Genomic DNA, 19,738 nt, shown 5'->3' on the forward strand with positions numbered 1-19,738 from the left:
ATTATATGACAACTGCCATGTTTAGGCCACCATCAATTCTGGGAAACACCTACTTCAGCCAATGTAACCTTTTAGAGAGAAAGTTTGGACTTTTGTGTAGGTATGGATAGCTAAAATTGAGAACTAGAGTTGTAGCTCAGAGGCAGACCATCTGTTCTGCATGTGAATGGTTCTAGGTTCAATTCCTACAGAAAATTTAGTATGAGCACCAGGAATTAAATGACTGGCATACCTTTTGTGTATACCAAAAGATGTAAAATAAACAAAATAGTGTATCTGAAAGCTGGGGAATTTAAAGTTAGTGTGGAGCTTGTTTTCTCAACAATTCAGTTTTAATCTTGTATCACAACAATACCATTAAAAAAATAATAATGCAGGTTTAGAAACAGAGTAAGAACACTGAAGCTGAAAAACAGAGGAAAAGTCCAAAAGTCTAACTCTAGTGCAAAACACAAAGTTATAATTTTTAACTGGTCATGTGTCATGTTGCTGTGCAGGCTGTGTTGATTTCCAGGATCACTTACGTAATTGTGGGGTGACTATGATCATTAAAAATCCACCCTCGTTCAAGGAAAGCAGACTTTCATGGGCTTTTCCAGATGAAGCTTTTGTTGTTGTCAGCGACCGTGCTGAGGAGGACTGCAGTGAGGAGGAATGGTGGGAGCCACCCGCTCCTCCGGATCCTGAATCTTCCCAGGAGCAGGAGGACAGTACAGATTTGGAACAGTGGTTTGCAGAGGGACATAGTTCAGAAGGCAGAAGCTGGGAAATGGATGGGGAACAGCTAGGAGAAGAAGCACTGGGAGAGAGAGGGTTAACAGATTCACAGTCTCTGGACAGCATCCCCCCCCCCATTCCCAAGAACATGGAGAGCTCAGTGTTAGAACAGAAAGCACAGAGGGTACAAGCTCAGATTACAAGAGGTAGGAGTGATGTAGATTAATAGGGACGAAGGGAGGGTAAGCCTTAATTGGGAGCACCGTCATTCTAGGGAGACGCTATCTTTTGTATCTCGCTGTGTTTATTAAAGAAACTAACTGGTAGGACTTTCCTTATGTTTGATCTGCTTATTTACTGCCACGGGGAAGGAAGCCGACCCCCCAAAGCCTGACAGTTGTGTACTTGTCCTGCATTATTCACTGGATTTTTCAGTGGGTCGTATATTTAATTTTTTCTTGCTTTTAAAACAAGCAGTTAATCTTAAATGGGGGCTGTCATTGTCTGTCATGTCAAAAATTAAGACAACAATTTTGTTATTATTATTTTTTAAATGTGGCAGATGCACCCATCTGCTGCACCTCGGCTTTTTACATTCTTGCAGGTGTACATTATTACCCAAAGAGAATCAATTATTGTTGGAATCCAGACCTGTGGTCTTAGTAATTGGTATTTTTATCTTGCAAAGATTCCATGTTTATTGCTTATGAAAGAACCCACATTTCATCTTGCTGAATGGGTTATATAAGTCAATCCATCATTTATTTATTTTTCCCAAAAAGAATTTATTAATTTTTCAAATTGTTACAAATCAAACCAAATCACTTAAATTTAATACAATTTCTTAAAATCAGGTTTCCTGCCCCTGTTGCAAGCATATATTCATCATTTCCTCCCATAGCTGCTTCATTTCTTATTTAGGGTCCAGTTGCCATCCCTCACTTGTCGCTACACCATTCTTGCAGCTAACCACTTTTTCCTCCTTCCAAACAGCACCTATGTTACATTATTATATTTTATATTTATACATAAATATAAAATCCATTTCACGTATGTAGTCTTTCATATACATTGTTGTTCCAGACCTGGCGTGCTGGGAGAATTAATTACCATCTTCCATTGTTCGGTTCTTTGCTGTGTTTATCTGGATGGTACAAGGCAATCCATCATTTTTCATCTCATTGTTAACGACACTTGAAATACAGTTGCTCTCTGAACCTGCCTTACCCTCTCACAACATCCACATGTTGTGCTGTATTGGAAGGATTGTTTATGTGGAGGCTATTTAAAGCCTTTCAAAACACTGAAATGATTTTACAAATTCTATGCATCACTATGTATAATAACGCCTTGTGACATGGCAATCACCAACAGAAAGCAGAAAAAGTTTAAAAGACAAATGCTTGAATACTCAGCTGATCATTGGACTTGTTTAAAACAATTTACACTAATGTAAGTGCACTGATGTCAAAGGCATATGGAGGGCATAAACCATGCATTAGCAATGTCAGCTCTACCATTACCTCAGTTGTGTGTCAAAATAAAATCCTGATATCTTAACAGTTACAGTTACAAGTGTTGCAGCTCCGAAATTTATTTGTGATATACTGGTTATATAAATTGCATTTGCACTTATGACCATCATTGTCTTTACAATAATTTGAGAGGTAAGTACCATGCATTCATTTCTAATGCACTTTACATTATCATGAAAGCACATAATGTCTGTCTTACTGAACCCTGTGACTGGATACCCTGTAGTGATTTAATGACTTCACATAAGATATAGCACATGATGGAAGAAGACATGTTTTTACCTCCCTTTCCATTATAGGTGATCTGCCTGAAGCAACTGAAAGTGTAACTCATGAACAACTGTAAACCAAATGGCCTTGCTCACACTAAGCAAGGCCTTGTGCAGACATAAGTCTTACCATTGGGGCTGGTGGGGCAGAAGGCAAGGAGCCTAACAGTAGGTGGAGCAGAACCAACTGTGTTCAAACATATAACCTACCAATTATATGTCCCCCCCCCCCCACAACCTCCTCATTACTGAGCTCTACAAGGACAACTCAGTCACAAAGGAGAAGGAAAATGGCAGACAGTGTCAGCCCAGGGCTGGATGCAACGAAGGAGGTAGGAAAGTGAAAGGTGGCTGAGAGCAAATCGAGTTTGATGTGGCAATGCCCCATTTGTCCTAATGAACCAGCCTCCACTGCTCTTAGCCATGGTTAGCTCTGGCCATGGTTTAGTGCCTATACATTGGTTAAGATCCACAATGTTCAGTGAAACCATGATTCACCTTGTCAAGTAAGTTTTTGTTTCCTTGGAGGGTCTGCATTAGGGATATACATATGCCAGCTCTTTCTTGGGACTGAATAATAGAGCAAATCAGGGTAATTCAGTAGTTTCTGAATCCTGAACTGAATCATAACATCAATAATCTCCAGATAAATCAGATTGGGTCCCCTGCAAAGCTGTTTCTGTTCTTTTCAGTGCTAATATAGTTATGTGTTTTCCTATGTATTATCTCTATGTTTCTCTAGATCCATGGGCTTTCCAAGAAGCGAGGCTGCCCAAAGGTTGCCTGCGGAGCACTGAACAGTTATGGATTGGGTTTTTTTTAATTAAAACACAGCAGTAGATGATTTTTTTAAAAGTTAAAAGCTTCATTTAATTTTTACCCACTCCAATGCTGCTTTGGTTTAATAACAAACAAACTCCAGTGCTCTTCAGAACTCCATGGGCAGCATTCTAGATACACTCACATTGCAAGTCCTGTCAGGTGCCTGTAAATCCTTTGGAGTGCACAAACAGCCACCAGAAAGAAAAGCTGATGTGCAGCTCCAAGGTTTGAAGAAATACAAGCAAAAATATACAGGGATTCAAATCAAATGATTTGAATATACAGGGATCAGCAGCCTCTGAATTATTCTAAAACAAGAGACAATCTGCCACTCCCTCCCCCTCAAAGTGAATTATAGAGGAAGGTAGATCAGGTAGATCCCTTTTAAGGTAAAACCTCAGCGCCTAGGACTTGCCAATCACATGGTCGGCGGTTCGAATCCCCGCGGCGGGGTGAGCTCCCGTCGTTCGGTCCCAGCTCCTGCCCACCTAGCAGTTCGAAAGCACCCTTAAGTGCAAGTAGATAAATAGGTACCGCTTTATAGCGGGAAGGTAAACGGCGTTCCGTGTGCTGCTCTGGTGCCGGTTCGCCGGAGCCGCTTCCTCACGCTGGCCACGTGACCCGGAAGTGTCTGCGGACAGCGCTGGCCCCCGGCCTCTTTGAGTGAGATGGGCGCACAACCCTAGAGTCTGTCAAGACTGGCCCGTACGGGCAGGGGTACCTTTACCTTTAGATCCCTTTTACTTCCTTCACCCTGTGAAAGAAAAAGCCTGGACCTATTTACCTGCAATCCGCCATGGAGCTGCTCCTGTGTCTTTAAATTTCATCCACTTTGGCCAAAAGTGGGGGGGGGGGTTAAAAAAGTTGTTTATATATTCTGCATTACAGGAAATAGGGTAGCATGGCACTTTTGGTTTTAAACCAAGCGGATCAGGAGCCAAAAATCACAGATGTAAGTGCAAAGAGCAACTCAGAAACAGAATAGAATTTTTGAAAACACACAGATACAAAGTGATTCTTGGGGCCTGTGCACAGCTCTAGTTTTTATAGGGAGAGACCAGAGGCTTATTTTTCACCTTGCAAGCACAGAGACTGGAGAGCCTGAGAAAGTGCCTTAGCCAACAAGATCAAAAGCAGAGCCAGCTGGGCCAGTCTAATGACCCATCTAGTCCAGCATCATGTTCTCATAGTGGCCAGCTAGACTGGTTTAATGTAACTATAATGCTTAACAACAGCTAACACAAACCCTGGATTTAAAACTCACTTCAGATCATGATTTCAGATTCTGATCTTTGGTCATTTGCTAGTCATGGTTTAGATATTTAATTCAGATGTAATAATGATGTCTGCATATAGCCCAACTTGACATTTTACTTTTAGGTAAATGCTCCATTATAATGTAGTATTCAGTGGGACTTACTCCTAAGTAGCAACATAGTCCTATGTATGTCATGCCACATTTACTCCCAGGTAAGTATGGATGGGATTACAGCCTAGCAGTGCAATTCTATACATGTCTATTCAAAAGAAAGCTTCGTTTAGTTCAATGAAGCTCTATATAGGATTGCTGCCTCAAAGTACAACTACTAGACATGGCAATATGACCAAAAAATACAGGTATAGCGCAATAACATAATATTATTACAGAACAATCCCACCTTTTCCATTCATATATCACCTACCCAGGTGGTACGCACCAGTAGCTATTGCCTTATCTCCTTGTTTTTAATATATTAGGCTTAGGAAGCAAACATATACCCCACACTTTCTAGAGTGTCAGGTGGGTGGAATAACCCATGGGAATCCGACAATAACTAAGTAGGGTTTTGAACATTGGTGCCAGCTGTTCCTTGCCAAAGGATGCATGCTGTGATTCTAAACAAGATGCATTTCTTCCACATCTGGCTAGGAAAAAGCTCTGTGGTGGTGGAGGGGGTTTGACATTATCAACCTTTTTAGTATGCAACAAAATATTTTAAGCATCTGACTTTTAATAAGTTAATCCATTCATTGTTTGGAGCTGTGCAAAGTGACATAAAAGCACAATGAAGCCTAATTAGACTTGTTCTGTGAAAGTTAATTTGTCAAACCCAGAAGCATAGTTCAGAGATAAATGCTAATATTTGAAAGTCAAATTAAAGTTGAAAAGGTTTGTAATAACAGTTAATTAACTCTTGTTTTGTTTTTGTCTCAAAAAACTTGAACCAACTGAAATACCGCTCGGTTCATCTTTAACATTTTGGATCACAAAGATAAAAATTCAAAGCTTTGAGAGAAGCCTTTGATGTCGGTATTCTCCACAGATTAGATATTATTTTAAGATCTCTTTGTTTAAAAATTCATTTTTATTATCCCTGCATGAAATGCATGGCAATTCCCCAAATAACTAACCATCAGGGCAATTAACATCTTCGATCGACACCATATTCCTGATAATTAATACAGACTTTGTACCTCCCCTGTGATAGCTGCAAGGGTTTGATTTTTCAGAGCAACTGTTCATTTACAGCATCAGTTTCATCCTAATGAAAATGGATTGTGAAACTTTAATGAACAAGACTTTGCTGTCATTATAATAAAGACTTTGAAACAACACGAAGACCTACATAGCAAGCATCTGACGACATGCATGCTGCTACTGTATATCAAGCCAATTAAGCCATACAATGAATATTTACACTGGTGTGCAGTCTTCTCTCACAATGTGACACAAGATAAACTCATAAAAGTGAGCATTCCATCCCACCCCGACAGTATCTGACATTAGGGTTTAATAAACTAGCTTCTGTAGAGCGATGGGACTTGATCTGCCCTTCTTTCTGAGGTAAACAATTTCCTTTCTTTTTTTAGCCAGAAAATCCAATTTACATACTGTACGTATGTAGCTTGTTATGAGAGGGGGGGGGGGGGGGAGCTCAACAACAATGGGGCGCTATACATCTACTGTTCAATGTCTGCCTCGAGTAGCAGGTATTTATAAAATCAAGTAATTACAAAAGACATCTGCCAAGGTTCATAAGCTTGTTACCAAAAGGGGTATTTATCCATTGGCATGGTGTAAAGTAAATAATTGATTTGTTCTGAGGCAGACAACTCCAGTGGGAAAGGCTTTGTTTTGTCAGCACTTCTGTACAAGCCGGCTGCAGAAAGTGGTTCTTTAAGCCCCGACTTCACAACGTTTTCGAGATATTTTGGTGGTGATATCATCAAAAAATAACGCTCAAGAATCTCTTTCCACAATAAATGCTGCCTCACAGCCAGCTTAATTCCTATAAAGATCTGACTTGGGGCGGCGGGGAGGACAGGACAGTGTGAAGACTCTAGGCCCGTCTCCTCTTACTTACTTTTTTGATACAAATATATTTAAGCCTCTCATTCACATAAAATATCGAGGCAATGTACAACAGTAATATGTACTGGTACAATAAAACACAATAAAACCAATACAAAATCATTATTTTAAAAAAATTAAGCAATTGCATAGGCCTGTCAGCATAAAAACGTCTTCCTGGAAGTTAATAGTGAGGATGTCTGCTGAATCTCTGCTGGAAGATTATTGCACAGTATGGGACCAGTGATACTAAATGCCTGACTTCTTGTTGAAGGCAGTCGGGATTCTGAAACACTGAGACGGGGGAGCAAATAACAGTGCTCCTCCAGATGATCCCAGTGACCAAGCTGGGATAGAAAGGGTCAGATGATCCTTAAGATATCCTGGACCCACGTTTTTCAGGGATCTATACAATTCAATAACCTTGAACCTGGCCCAGTAGCATATGGGGAGTCAGTGCAGATGTTTTAGCAGAGGTGACGCATGCTGTTGACCACCTTCCCCTATCAGCAGTCATTTTGTTTTGTTTTTGTCTCAAAAAACTTGAACCAACTGAAATACCGCTCAGGCATTCATCCACAGACAGCTTTCCGGGTCATGTGATCAGCATGACTAAACCACTTCTGGAGCAACGGAACACCATGACGGAAACCAGAGCACACAGAAACGCTGTTTACCTTTCCACCCACAAACTGCTAGGTTGGCAGAAGCTGGGACAGAGCAACAGGAGCTTACCCCATCACAGGGATTCGAACCACAAACCTTCTGATCGGCAAGCCCAAAAGTTTAGTTTAGACCACAGTGCCACCCAGGTCCCCTGTACACCCAATCAGTTTATACAAGGTGGTAGAGCCCTACAGAAGACACCTCAGAAGGCACTATAGAAGACAATTCAATGCCCCTTTGATGTCCTGACTCTGTGGCTGCTGATACTGGTACTTCTGACATGCTCTTTCTACTGCAAGCAGTTTTTCCTTCAGCATTTATTTTTATTATTAAATTTCTATACTGCCCTTCATGCAAAGATCATGGGGCAGTTTACTATATAAGAACACAAAAATAAATTCCTTCAGTAAAAGTTTGCTTGCATCATAGGCTGCAATAAGGTTATCCATGGCGTGTGAAAACACAGAACATTGAAGTTGTTATCCAGGCAGATTTTGGGCTGGTTGTACTGAATAAATATATAAGCATGTTCACTCTAATCCCAGTCCCTAAACCACTGACATAAATGTTTAATAGATTTGTACCAAGGGTAGACTCTTGTACATGATTGAAGTGGCATGTATTAAGCTGCTAGGAGTCACACAGTTTGCAGTCCTCCAACTTCTTACTCTTAAATAATCACATTGGCCTTATTCACAATACAGACACACCAAGTGTTAGCCAATGAGTTTACTTTGGCACCAACATTGCCCGTGAAATTTATGTTTAACAGATGCATAAAGTCCATTATACACATATTTTGGAACTGACATCAGCTTAGCCAGGGAGACTGGCTGACTCCCTGAAAATACAATTACATAATAAAAGAGTTCAGAATTTTGCTGATTGTATTTGCCATTTCTAGGAAATTACTGTGTGCCTAATGGAGTTTGTTGCCTCTGTTATTTAACATTTCATTTTGTTAATGTTATTAAAGTGTGCAAGTTAAACTATTAGAAAAGGAGAACAATTTCCTTTCAGATTACCGCCAATGTTATGGCAAGCGCCATAATGGACTGGGGTGCTGTCAGATCAACACAGCTAAACATTCCACCTGCAAAAATGAGCTCATTGTCTGCGGGTTGCGATCCTCCCCACCCTTCACCAGACCAAGAAACCAGATGCTGAGGCTAGTCTTGAACCTGCCGGCAGCACTTCTGCTGCCAAGACTACAATCTTTAATTTTGAAAAATTAAAGTGTGTGGATTCTTTCCCTTATATTCAGGAACAAGTCACTGAAAAATAACTGGGCCAAGAGGTCAGTGAAGCAAAAGGTGCTGGTATCCGGAGAATGAAGGTAGGAGTAACATTCACTTGCCTCTTGAGCTATAGCCCATCTTTGTGGCCTTTCCCAAAGGAGAATCGCTAGGGAATTTTGCAAATTGAAAATGCTATATGTCCAGTGTTTTCAGCCTGTTTTCATTGATTGATTGATTGATTGACTTAATTCTGAGTTAGAGAGGCAAAGAATTGTGAGGCAGAAGGCCTGTTGAAATCAATGGGACCTTGAGCACTTTACATTGGCTACACCGTGCTCAGTGTTTCAGCACTGAGAACTACCAGGACTTTATGAAGAAGAGTCAGCTTCTCAACATGCAAAGAGGGGGATAATGCAGAATGGAGGAGCATTGGTGTGTTGGTTTGTGATACTACAAGTTACAGGGAACCAGGCAGAGGGCCTTCTCGGTAGTGGCGCCCTCCCTGTGGAACACCCTCCCACCAGATGTCAAAGAGAACAACAACTACCAGACTTTTAGAAGACATCTGAAGGCAGCCCTGTTCAGGGAAGCTTTTAATGTTTAATGTATTACAGTATTTTAATATATATTTTTTGGAAGCCGCCCAGAGTGGCTGGGGAAGCCCAGCCAGATGGGCGGGGTACAAATAATAAATTATTATTATCATTATTATTATTATTATTATTACTATTACTACTACTACTACAAAGGCATTCAGCTCTGCTTCCTTAGACCATATTGCTTGGGGTATTTCTCTCTCTACATTCCTTAAGAGAAGACTTTTGAGGAGAGCTCTCTTTGAAACAAAAGGCGGGACAAGTTGCTCAGCAGATGTGCATTGAAACCAGGGCCAGCCTTCCCTGCACCAGGTAGCTACCCTGCTGCCCTTAGGAACAACAGTGCAGGATGCGGTCTTACTGCCAGTGTTGAAATAAGATTCAATTGCCAGTCTGGTCACCTTTTTATTTTACCTGGAATGAGGGTGAGGAGGCACCATCTTATCCTTTGCCTCAGGCAGTAAAATGTCTTGTGACAGCCCTTATTGAAACATAGCCATAAAGATGGGCTGACAAGTGCTTAATAATAATAATAATAATTTATTATTTATACCCCACCCATCTGGCTGGGTTTCCCCAGCCACTCTGGGGGGCTTCCAACAAAGTATTAAAATACAGTGGTCTGTTAAACATTAAAAGCTCCCCTAAACAGGGCTGCATTCAGATGCCTTCTAAAAGTCTGGTAGTTGTTTTTCTCTTTGACATCTGGTGGGAGAGCATTCCACAGGGTGGGTGCCACTACCGAGAAGGCCCTCTGCCTGGTTCACTGTAACCTGGCTTCTCGCAGCGAGGGAACTGCCAGAAGGCCCTTTGTGCTGGACCTCAGTGTCTGGGCAGAATGATGGGGGTGGAGATGCTCCTTCAGATATACTGGACCGAGGCCATTTAGGGCTATAAGGTCAGCACCAACATTTTGAATTGTGCTTGGAAACGTACTGGAAGCCAATGTAGATCTTTCTTTTCCCCTTTGGCCCTCTTGCTTCCATATCCTCATTGTCCCCATTTCAGTATTTCTTCTCTTGGATCAATCCTTAGCTGAATCCTCTGCTTTAGGATGAGAGGGCTCAGATAGTTTGCAATGTGGGCATCGATCTGTATGAGGATGTGTGGGTCTTGGTCCACCTTTTCTGTGCTGTGAACAATCTGTGACAGCCGAAAAGAAGTTAAATGAAATTGATGGGTAGATGGAAACTGGTTAGCCCTGCAAATTTGAAACACAATGCTGCAACGGCTGGCTGGAGGAACAAAATTAGTTTGCAAGATTAAAACATATTAACACAACTCAGAAACTGTCATGTCAGAGATTCTAACTCTAATGCTGGATGACAGCCAAATAATTCCAGTTCTGAACAGAATTCAGAATCATGCTTGCAGTCTGCTTCACATCACCCAGAATCCTCCTCTCAGGGTATAAAATACTAGAATCAGAATGGGTTTTTTATTTTTGCAAGACAAAAATGATTCAGTGCAAACAAAAAGGCTGGCATAAGTTATTGAACGTACATCACTGAACTATTGTTAAGGGTTTCTGGACAATATCATATGACCAGTATGAAGAAGGACTGTAGCCCAGTCTTAGGTTGTGTGTTTTGCATACAGAAGATCCCATGTACAATTCATGCATCTCCAGGTAGGACTGGAAAACACTCCAATCTGAAGTGCTAGAAAATTGCCCCCAAGAGACTGTAGAGACTGTAGACAATAGTGAACTAGATGAACCAATGGTCTGACCTGGTATAAGGCAGCTTCCTATGATTGCATGGCAAGGGATTTAAATAGCTATCCCAGAGGGCCAAACATGCAAGGAAAACAGAAGAGCACAAGATAGCATGGGAGGAGAGATGAAAATGATGGTGTGCTTCCTATTCTCTTTCTGCTGAACCCTCTAAAAGTATAGAACTCCATCTTACCATAGACTAAGTAGTATATTATACTTGTATCAAGTATATAAATTTATCGAGAAATACATTTCATCTAACCATTGCTGTATCTCCCTCCTACCTTCCGCTCTCCCATCCCTCCATTTAGATCAAAGGTAGTTAACCTGTGGCCCGCCAGATGTTGCTGGACTACAGCTTCCATCATGCTTGACCATGCTGGCTGGGGCTGATAAGAGTTGCTGTCCAACAACATCTGGAGTGATACGGGTTTGCCAGTCCTGATTTAATAGGCTTGCCTCTTTTACTGCACTTACCACTGCAAGTGCAAAGATTCCTCAAACTCTAGATGTCAGCCAAAAGACACTGAGCAAGCTGACTTGTAAATGCAAAGTGAAATGTTTTACATTTCCAGTAGATGTCAGTACATCTCCCTCAATGAGCACTTCCCTGCTTACATTGTGAAATTGTAATTTTTGATTCTTTCTTTTTAAAAGACTGAAGCTGTGCAAATGAAAGCTTTCCTGTTTATCCAAATAAAGCCATTTTTTAATAGTTGTCTTTATTGCCTAGAAAGATTTTTAAAGTCTTCATGCAGAACAGACTTCTTGAAACAAGGGAAGTGAGTGACCACATTCTCATCTGAGCTCTTTGGAGACCCTTAAGTGGAAGACTAAGACTGGAGTTAACCTGCTCAGCCTCCCTTTACATTTGCAAAAATTGTAGGCTGAAGGAACTACAGTGGTACCTTGGTTCTCAAATGCCTTGGAACTCAAACACTGCAAACCCAGAAGTAAGTGTTCTGGTTTCTGAACTTTTTTAAGAATCCGAAAGTGCTCTGTTTTGAGTGTTACACTTCTGATTTGTGTGTTACACTTCCAATTTGAGTGCCACACTTCCGTTTTGAGTGTTACATTGAAGTCTGTCTGTTTTTGCTATTTATTTTGCGTTTTTGTTTTTGCGGCTCTTTTTTGTTTTGTTTTTGTGACTGTGTGGAACCCAGTTCAGCTACTGATTGATGGATTGTGTGACTGCAGTACATTGTTTATTAGTTTCATTTTATGGATCAATGGCCTCGTTAGATAGTAAAATCCAAGTTAAATTGCTGTTTTAGGGATTGTTTTTTAAAGTCTGGAATGGATTAATCCATTACTTTCTATGGGAAAGCGCGCCTTGGTTTTGGAACGCTTTGGTTTTTGAATGGACCTCCAGAACAGATTAAGTTTGAGAACCAAGGTACCACTGTATGCCACAATTAACTGGGTGCACATCAGTGCTTTTTTCCTACACAAAAAGGTGCTGGTACTGTGTAGTGAACAGAGGCCTAGTCTGGCTCTCTCTCTGGCAGGTGCACACTCCGCCCTGTGGCCATTATTACCCACCAAAACAGCTTCACTGCTGAGTCCTGGGTGGACAGAGCCATAACAAGACTCGAAAGCGAGAGGAGAGGAGCAGCTTATCTTCATGGCATGCCAGCTGCACCCACCCCTGCCCTGCTCTGGGTTTGAAGTTACAAACATGGCACTAGCTGCCTTGGAGGGTAGAAGTTGCTGCACCATGGGACGCACCTTTGGTTTACCCAGCCAAGGTGCCCCAATGGACAGGCGAGCGCCAACCTGTCAGAGACTGAGCAGAGGAGGAATGGTGAAGACCGCCTCCCTAGCCTGACCCTTCCAAAGAAGAAGACAGTTCAGAATTACAACAGGGGTTTGAGGGAATCACAGCTCAGAGGCAGATGAGGGGAAAAGCTGGGAGATAATGGGAGAGGAGGTAGAAGAAGCACCAGAGGGGGGACAGCTGATGGACATAGTGTCTTTAGAAGCATTCCAGACCCCCCCTCCCCAGAACCTGGCAGGCATTGAAAGTAGGAGAGCAAAGAGCTCAAAGGCAGGGGGCACTTCTCAGCACCCATAGTGATGACGCATAATGGGAGAAGGGGAGGGGGTGGAGACTCACTTGGAGTAACGCCATTACTCCAAGAGGCGGCATTTCTAGGCCTCTCTCTGTGAATATTGAATAAAAACCATTGGTAAGAACTTTCCTTGTCTTATCCATTCCTGGCAACCTACTGTGGGGGATTGGATCCTCTGACGCCTGACATAACCCAAAGTCCTGACCCCCATAAATGAATTACAGTTGAGGGGACACACACACAAACAAATCCTACACAGCCAGTCCCTGACATTTCAGCAGTGCTTTTTTTCTAGGAAAAAAATAAATGCTGGTACCACGTACCATGGAGTACCGCCAGAAAAAAGCACTAGTGTCCATACCCTTGTGTATGAAGAGTCAATTGATCAAATAAAATAGCAATACTAATCAAGTGATAAGCATCAATTCATTAATACAATTCTACTCTTGCAATACTGTTTCTTCAAAATATTCTTGATTTTGTAATATTTGCTAGTATGTTCTCTCTCTCTCTCTCTCTCTCTCTCTCTCTCTCACACACACACACACACACACACACACTTAGCATGTCCCCATTGCTGGCTTCATCACTGTCTCTGTGTTCGGGAGACAAATGTCTCCAGTAGGGCAGCTTTCTGTGGTCCTGTTCGCTCCATGGAAACTCAGGTTCTACATCGTGCAGGGAGCCTTTGTGAGTAGAAAAGTCTCCCTGCTTCAGAAGTTCAGCTCCCAACATGTGGAAGAAGATGATGAAGCCAGTGAATAAAATATATTGGAGGGCGTTCTTCCTGCTCTACTTCTCACTTGATGGGAAACACTGTCAAACAGGGCTATTGTCTATAGGAATTGCTATGAACATTTCTCCCCATACCATAAATGGAAAGCTCCTTCATCCAGCCCCAAAATGGAAAACAAGCGAGGTCCCAACTAAAAAGAGTGGCAACTTAAGAATATGCACAACTCACAGACTTAACATATAGAATAAGAGAAAAAGAAGAACAATAAAGAATATTAGAAAATGTTTATTGAATACATGGGAAATAATTGCGTACAGCTGAAAATGCTGGCAGCATTAAGATAAATCCAACAGTGTAAACAAGTTTTGATGGAAGCAATAATGGAATACTGAATGGTATAGTTTTTGTAAAATACGCAGGGATTTATGATATGAAAAATGAACCATGGAAAGAGAAGAAGGGAAGTCATTGATATCTTAAGGATGTAAAATGAGCATTTTAAATTTTAAAACAGAAAACTTAATAAAAATTATATACAAAGAAGAAAGAAAGCTCATTCATCCATTGGACACTTCCACCAACAGAATGGGAAGTCGATTTTTGCCCGTTCCTCCTCCCTCAGCAGTCTCCTCCTACCACCTCTCATGCTGTTCTAAAACAGACCCCCAACCCTCTGGAGCAGATACAGGAAGCTGCAGAGAGTTTCTGCAGACAATCAGCAAAATCCCCTCCCTTCCTGTTCCACTGACAGAAGCCTCTCTCAGATCAGACACTTCCGTCATGACAAGCGACATATTTGGATACAATCGGCAAACTCTTCCTCTAACTGTGCGGGGCTTCAGATTATTCCATGCATGTTAAGAGTGGTGTTGCAACATCCAGAGCTAAAATGAGGCAGAAGATTAGCCACGTTGCCTTTGAGGTATGGTGTGGATAGAGGCTCAAAGCTTGAAATGGACGGTCTAGGTTCAAATTCTTTGTCAGCCATGAAACTCGCCTGGCAGCTTGAGGTCAGTCTCTCAGATAACTTACTCAGACAACAGGTTTGTCATGAGGTTAAAGTGTGAGGGGAACGATTGTATCCCACTTCAAAGAAGGCTAGGATAAAATGTAGCAATAAAATAGAAGGAATCAAGAACAGTTCTGATTAGGGCCACCGTGCTCCAAAGTTCACGTGAAGTAAAATAAAATTTAAAAAGCTTATATCTCAGCACCTTTAAATTAAAAATCATTTTCAAGCGCAGGTACAAAATTAAAGGTTGTTTCCTCCTTGAACTCTCCAGGCAGTTTATTAAATCAACTGAAAGGATGGCACACTAGGGAAACAATGAAAGCAGCCAGCCCTGAGAAAATTGGTTAATTATTCACCTGAAGGGTTCCCAGAGACATGCATGCAACATAGCTTTTGTTTGGGTTTTTGAAAGAAATAAGCTAATAACTCCCCTTTACCTGGAAGAGGGGGGAAACCTTAATTCTTTGTCCAGCTTAGCTGCTGTGCTGTGATTTTAAGTAAAGTGTCTACTATGAATAAACAGAAAGTAAAGAAGATGTCTGTCACAAAGGTCGAAGACACGATGGCTCTGAAATGGGCAAGAGCAGTAAATCGTGCGGAGGAGAAGAGGTATGCCGAGAAGATCAAAGTCCTCCAAAAAGCGGCGTGTCTAAGCTCCTACGAATTGGACCGAGAAAAAGCCACACTTCTGAAGTTTCTGGAAAAAGTTCAGATGACTACAGGGCACCTAAACAAAGACACTCCCTTATTAAATTCACACGCAGGAGCACAAAACAACCCGTCATCCAAATAACTCCAGACGTACTGGATACTGCAGCTTCTGCTGAAATTATTTCTTTGGTGATTGGAGAAGTTTCAACAAGATCATTTGCTGTGTAGAAATGCTAGACTGCATTCCTTGAAGAATATGGTTTTATTAAGATAGTGAATTCTGCCTAGGACATCAGCACCAATCTAAGTAACTTCATTTGAAACATCCTGGAAAAGGTGAAACATGAACTCTGCTTTAAAAGATCTGCCTGAAATTTGTAGTCTCTGCAAAACTGATGAATTATCTCAAATTCCTGAGCACATCACTAAAATCAAGGCTTTATTTCAACCAGAACTCACCGCAACTCAGTTGCAACACTTCTTAGGTGGGCGCTATTACCATTATAAGAGAACAAGGGAGACTTTCATGGTGAGTTCCAGCACCTCTTTTTTTTCTAGAAAAATAGCACCTTTTCAAAACAACACTTCAAGTGCTTGGAGGGGGGAGAGATTTAAAAAGCAAAAGCAACAACAGCGTTGTAAGTTTTTCTTTGCCTTTGAGAGTCATTTTGATCCCCCAAACAAGACTGCTGGTGGGATAAGCAAAATAGTTTCCTGTTTCCAGTCACCAAAATTCAACAGAAATATTATCAGAATTCCGAATTTCTGGAAGATGACCAGGAAGAATTGGGACTATGTGAATTGCACCCATCAGGTGTTTCTCTATACAAAGCTTGCTACCTTCTCAAGCTGTAACCCTATGATCGCTTACTAAGAAGTAAGGCCCATGTAACTCAATGTGACTTACTTCTGAGGATGCTCATACTATGAAGATATATCAAAGGAGTGTGACCGGGTCAGGAAGTAAAAACAAAACTTCTGACTTATACTCTTCTGATTCAGCCCCCTTCTCCGGGCTGTCAATATTCTTAACTATGGATGTTTCGGGTGGTGTGTGGGGGTGGTGTGGGGGTGTGTGTGTGGGTGTGTGTGGGTGTGTAAGGGAAGTATCAAGGTATAAAAACATTGCATTTGACCACAATCTAAATCAGGAAGACCAAATGTTTGTACCAGATTATTGAAAACTCTCAAAATTCAAAAGCAGTTTTGATAAGTTTTAGAAAATGAAAAACAGGTTTTAACAGTTTTCACTAGAACTGTATGTATTTTGCCAAGGCAAACTAGCCTGACAGAAACAGATGCTTACTGCTTTTTTAAAAGGGGGTATTATGTTGAAGAAAGGGCAGAAACCTTGCCAAATTTCTCCTAGATTTCGGGACAAGGGCAAATTACATTCAAATGCTAAATTATATCTAAACCTGTATCCATATCACCTCACCATGTAGCCTTATTGGGTTTTCATGTTTTTTATCTGCAAAAAAGGAGTTTAAAGAATGATGATGATACTGATAACAAAAACAGTTTGGTAGGATGTGCATGCCACATTTCACTTAGAGAAAAAAATACTAAGGCAACAAACAATTAAAAGTGAGCAGCAGTTTAATTTTATTTATTCGGTTTAATTTCACTCTGACCCAAACTGGTATATCTGAACATATGCTTATCTGAGCCAGTTCCTTATGTGGATTCTTTTCATTTTCTTTTCACGACATGTTTCCATCTTTGGTTAATAGTTTCATTATTCCAGTTCTATATATAATCAGTTTCTTACATTTTCCTTTTCTAATCTAATAGAGTTTCCCATCAGTAGAACATAACCTTTTAGTGCCAAACACCTTGAGTGTTACAAAAAGATATAGCTAAAACTGTAGCAATTATTAAGGAGGCAATGAAATACTGAGCCAAAACACAAGGATATTGCCAGTAGGAAACATGATACATCATGGAAGAGATAACTAGATGGAAGCACAATATTCCCTGTACTGCTTGCTGTCAAAATATCTTTCAAAATCTCATGTCTTAGTGTCATGTATACCCCCCCCACACACCAATTAATATCAAATGTAAGATGGGTGGGGACCAGAAAGAGGTCATCCTTGGTTGCCCCCCCCCCCCCGCCACCCACTCCATTTGTGGAATTCACTTCCCAGAGAGGCCTGTCTGGTGACTCCAGCAATATCCTTGAAGTGTAGGCAAAGATGCAATTTTGCTCTCAGACTTTTAAATATACAGTGGTACCTCGGTTTAAGAACAGCCCTGTTTATGAACTATTTGGTATAAGAACTCTGCAAAACCGGAAGTAGTGTTCCGATTAGCAAACCTCAGTCTATGAACGGAAGCCAAATGGTGGAAGGGCACTGGCAGAGGGATGCCTCATTAGGGAAAGCGCACCTCGGTTTAAGAACGACTTTGGTTTAAGAACGGGCTTCCGGAACGGATTAAGTTTGTAAACCAAGGTACCACTGTATACCCACTTACCTCCATGGCTTTTTACTTCTGAGTATAGGCTTGTGCTGCTAATGTATTTGTTTTTGTAATATTCTATATGTCTATTTTAACTTGTGCTTATAAACCATTCGAGCAGCTTTGCTGACATCACAGAAACCCGATCAGTCTCCAGTGAACCTCACCCCAAGGAAACTAAACCCAAGAGATGTGCAAGACCTGTGAAACCTCTCATTACTCAAAGACTGGAATGCGTTTAGCAATATATTCATTCCCTCTGTGTTGTGCATTAATATAATGGAAACAGCTTGGCTTGTGGAATAAAGCTCTTTTAAAACATTGAGTCTTAACCCTAGACAAACCTGTTAAGGAACAAGAGAACATTTTACACTTATTTAAATCGTCAGAAGAGAGTCAGAATTGGACCACTGATGTACCATCTCCTGGATTCCACTATGTATGTTAAAAAAGATTTACTTCATAAGAGTATTTGACCAAGGATTCTCAATGCAAATAATCTTTAATAATATTGGAGACAAAAACAAATATAAATAGTAGAATTGGTGGATGCAAATACATGTCAGAGAAAATTATTATCATCATCATCATTTTTTGAAGTAAACGTGATTTTACAATTCCCATATTCAGCACATATGCGAGTGTGTGCAGAAGACTCTCTATCATACCTATAGTTTAGGCCAGGCTAGTTCAATGCTTAAATACATGCCTAAAGCATTACCCATAACCTGACAGGAAATCGCTGATATGAGAATGTTTCTGGCAAGTCTGCCACTCAGAAAACAAGAGCCTAACTAAGTGCCTGGCACTTTGCCACCAATTCTTCTAAACACTGAGGTTGCAATAGTTCTCCCACTTATGCATGCATAATTCCCACTGGCCTCAGTGATGCTGAATACAGGTTAGGCATCTAAGGCCCCATCTGCACTACTTTAAAGCTGTATCGTGCCACTTGAAATGGTCATGGCTTCCTCCAAACAATCCTGGGAAGTCTAATCGGTTAAGGATTCTGACATTTGCTGGGAGACCCCCTATTCCCTTTAAAGATCTACAACTCTCAGAGCGGTTTAACCATCAATCCCTTTTCCCAGGGAACTCTGGGAGTATAACTGTGAGGGGAATAGGAATCCTCTTAACAACTCTCAACATCCTTAAAAACACTTCTCTTCTCAGGATTCTTTGCTGGAAGCCATGATTGTCTAAAGTGGTATTGTACTGCTTTAACTGTATAGCGCAGATGTGGCATTAGATTCGTAATTTAAGTCGACACACAGTTCTATACTGAAGTCAAAGTTTCTTTTCTTATTAAGTGATGGGGGAAAGGTTTAAAAGGGAAGTGGAAGAAATTTTCAGCACACTTGTTCTCGCAAATAACTTTACCAGCATTTAGTCATCACTGCACTCAAAGAATCACATTTGTATACAGCATGACTGATCCTTCATTTTCTAACAAAATTTATGTTAACATTCACTTTTGGATATAAAGCTTTTCGTTTCCCATCACCACATTTTGCAACTGACTTAAATAGGAGCAGGATTGCACCCAATAGCTTATATTGTAGTCTTCTTTGTTTCTATTTCATATGTTAATATAGTTTGATAAATCAGCTAACACTGTCGATATATAAAATTGTGGTTGTTTTTTAAAAAAAGAAATGGTAAACATTTTAACCAGAAGCCACAGATTTTCTGCACAAATGTGTTATTGGTGAAGATTCTACTCCAGTCTTAATATTAAAACATCATGATGAATATCTGGTCTTCTGCTTTGCGGTGTTACTCATATACAGAAACCCCAACTGACATGGTTTTAAATGAAAGGCAACTCTAGAACAGGTCACATGAGCAGATGCATTATTTAACCCTTTCTCCTGATGGTTTTCCCACTCCAAATCCACCCCCATACATTGCCT

General features: G+C 40.9%; 1 long non-coding RNA gene across 1 annotated transcript; it reads left to right on the forward strand.

Annotated features, from left to right (window-relative positions):
- Positions 1-15,100: 15,100 nt before the first annotated feature.
- Positions 15,101-19,577, forward strand: LOC310666085. Its single transcript, XR_014505764.1, has 2 exons — positions 15,101-15,891; positions 17,947-19,577. It is a non-coding gene; the product is annotated as an uncharacterized lncRNA (long non-coding RNA).
- Positions 19,578-19,738: the final 161 nt, after the last annotated feature.

This window comes from Podarcis tiliguerta (assembly GCF_965153285.1).
Source record: "Podarcis tiliguerta genome assembly, chromosome: 1".
NCBI lineage: Eukaryota > Metazoa > Chordata > Lepidosauria > Squamata > Lacertidae > Podarcis > Podarcis tiliguerta.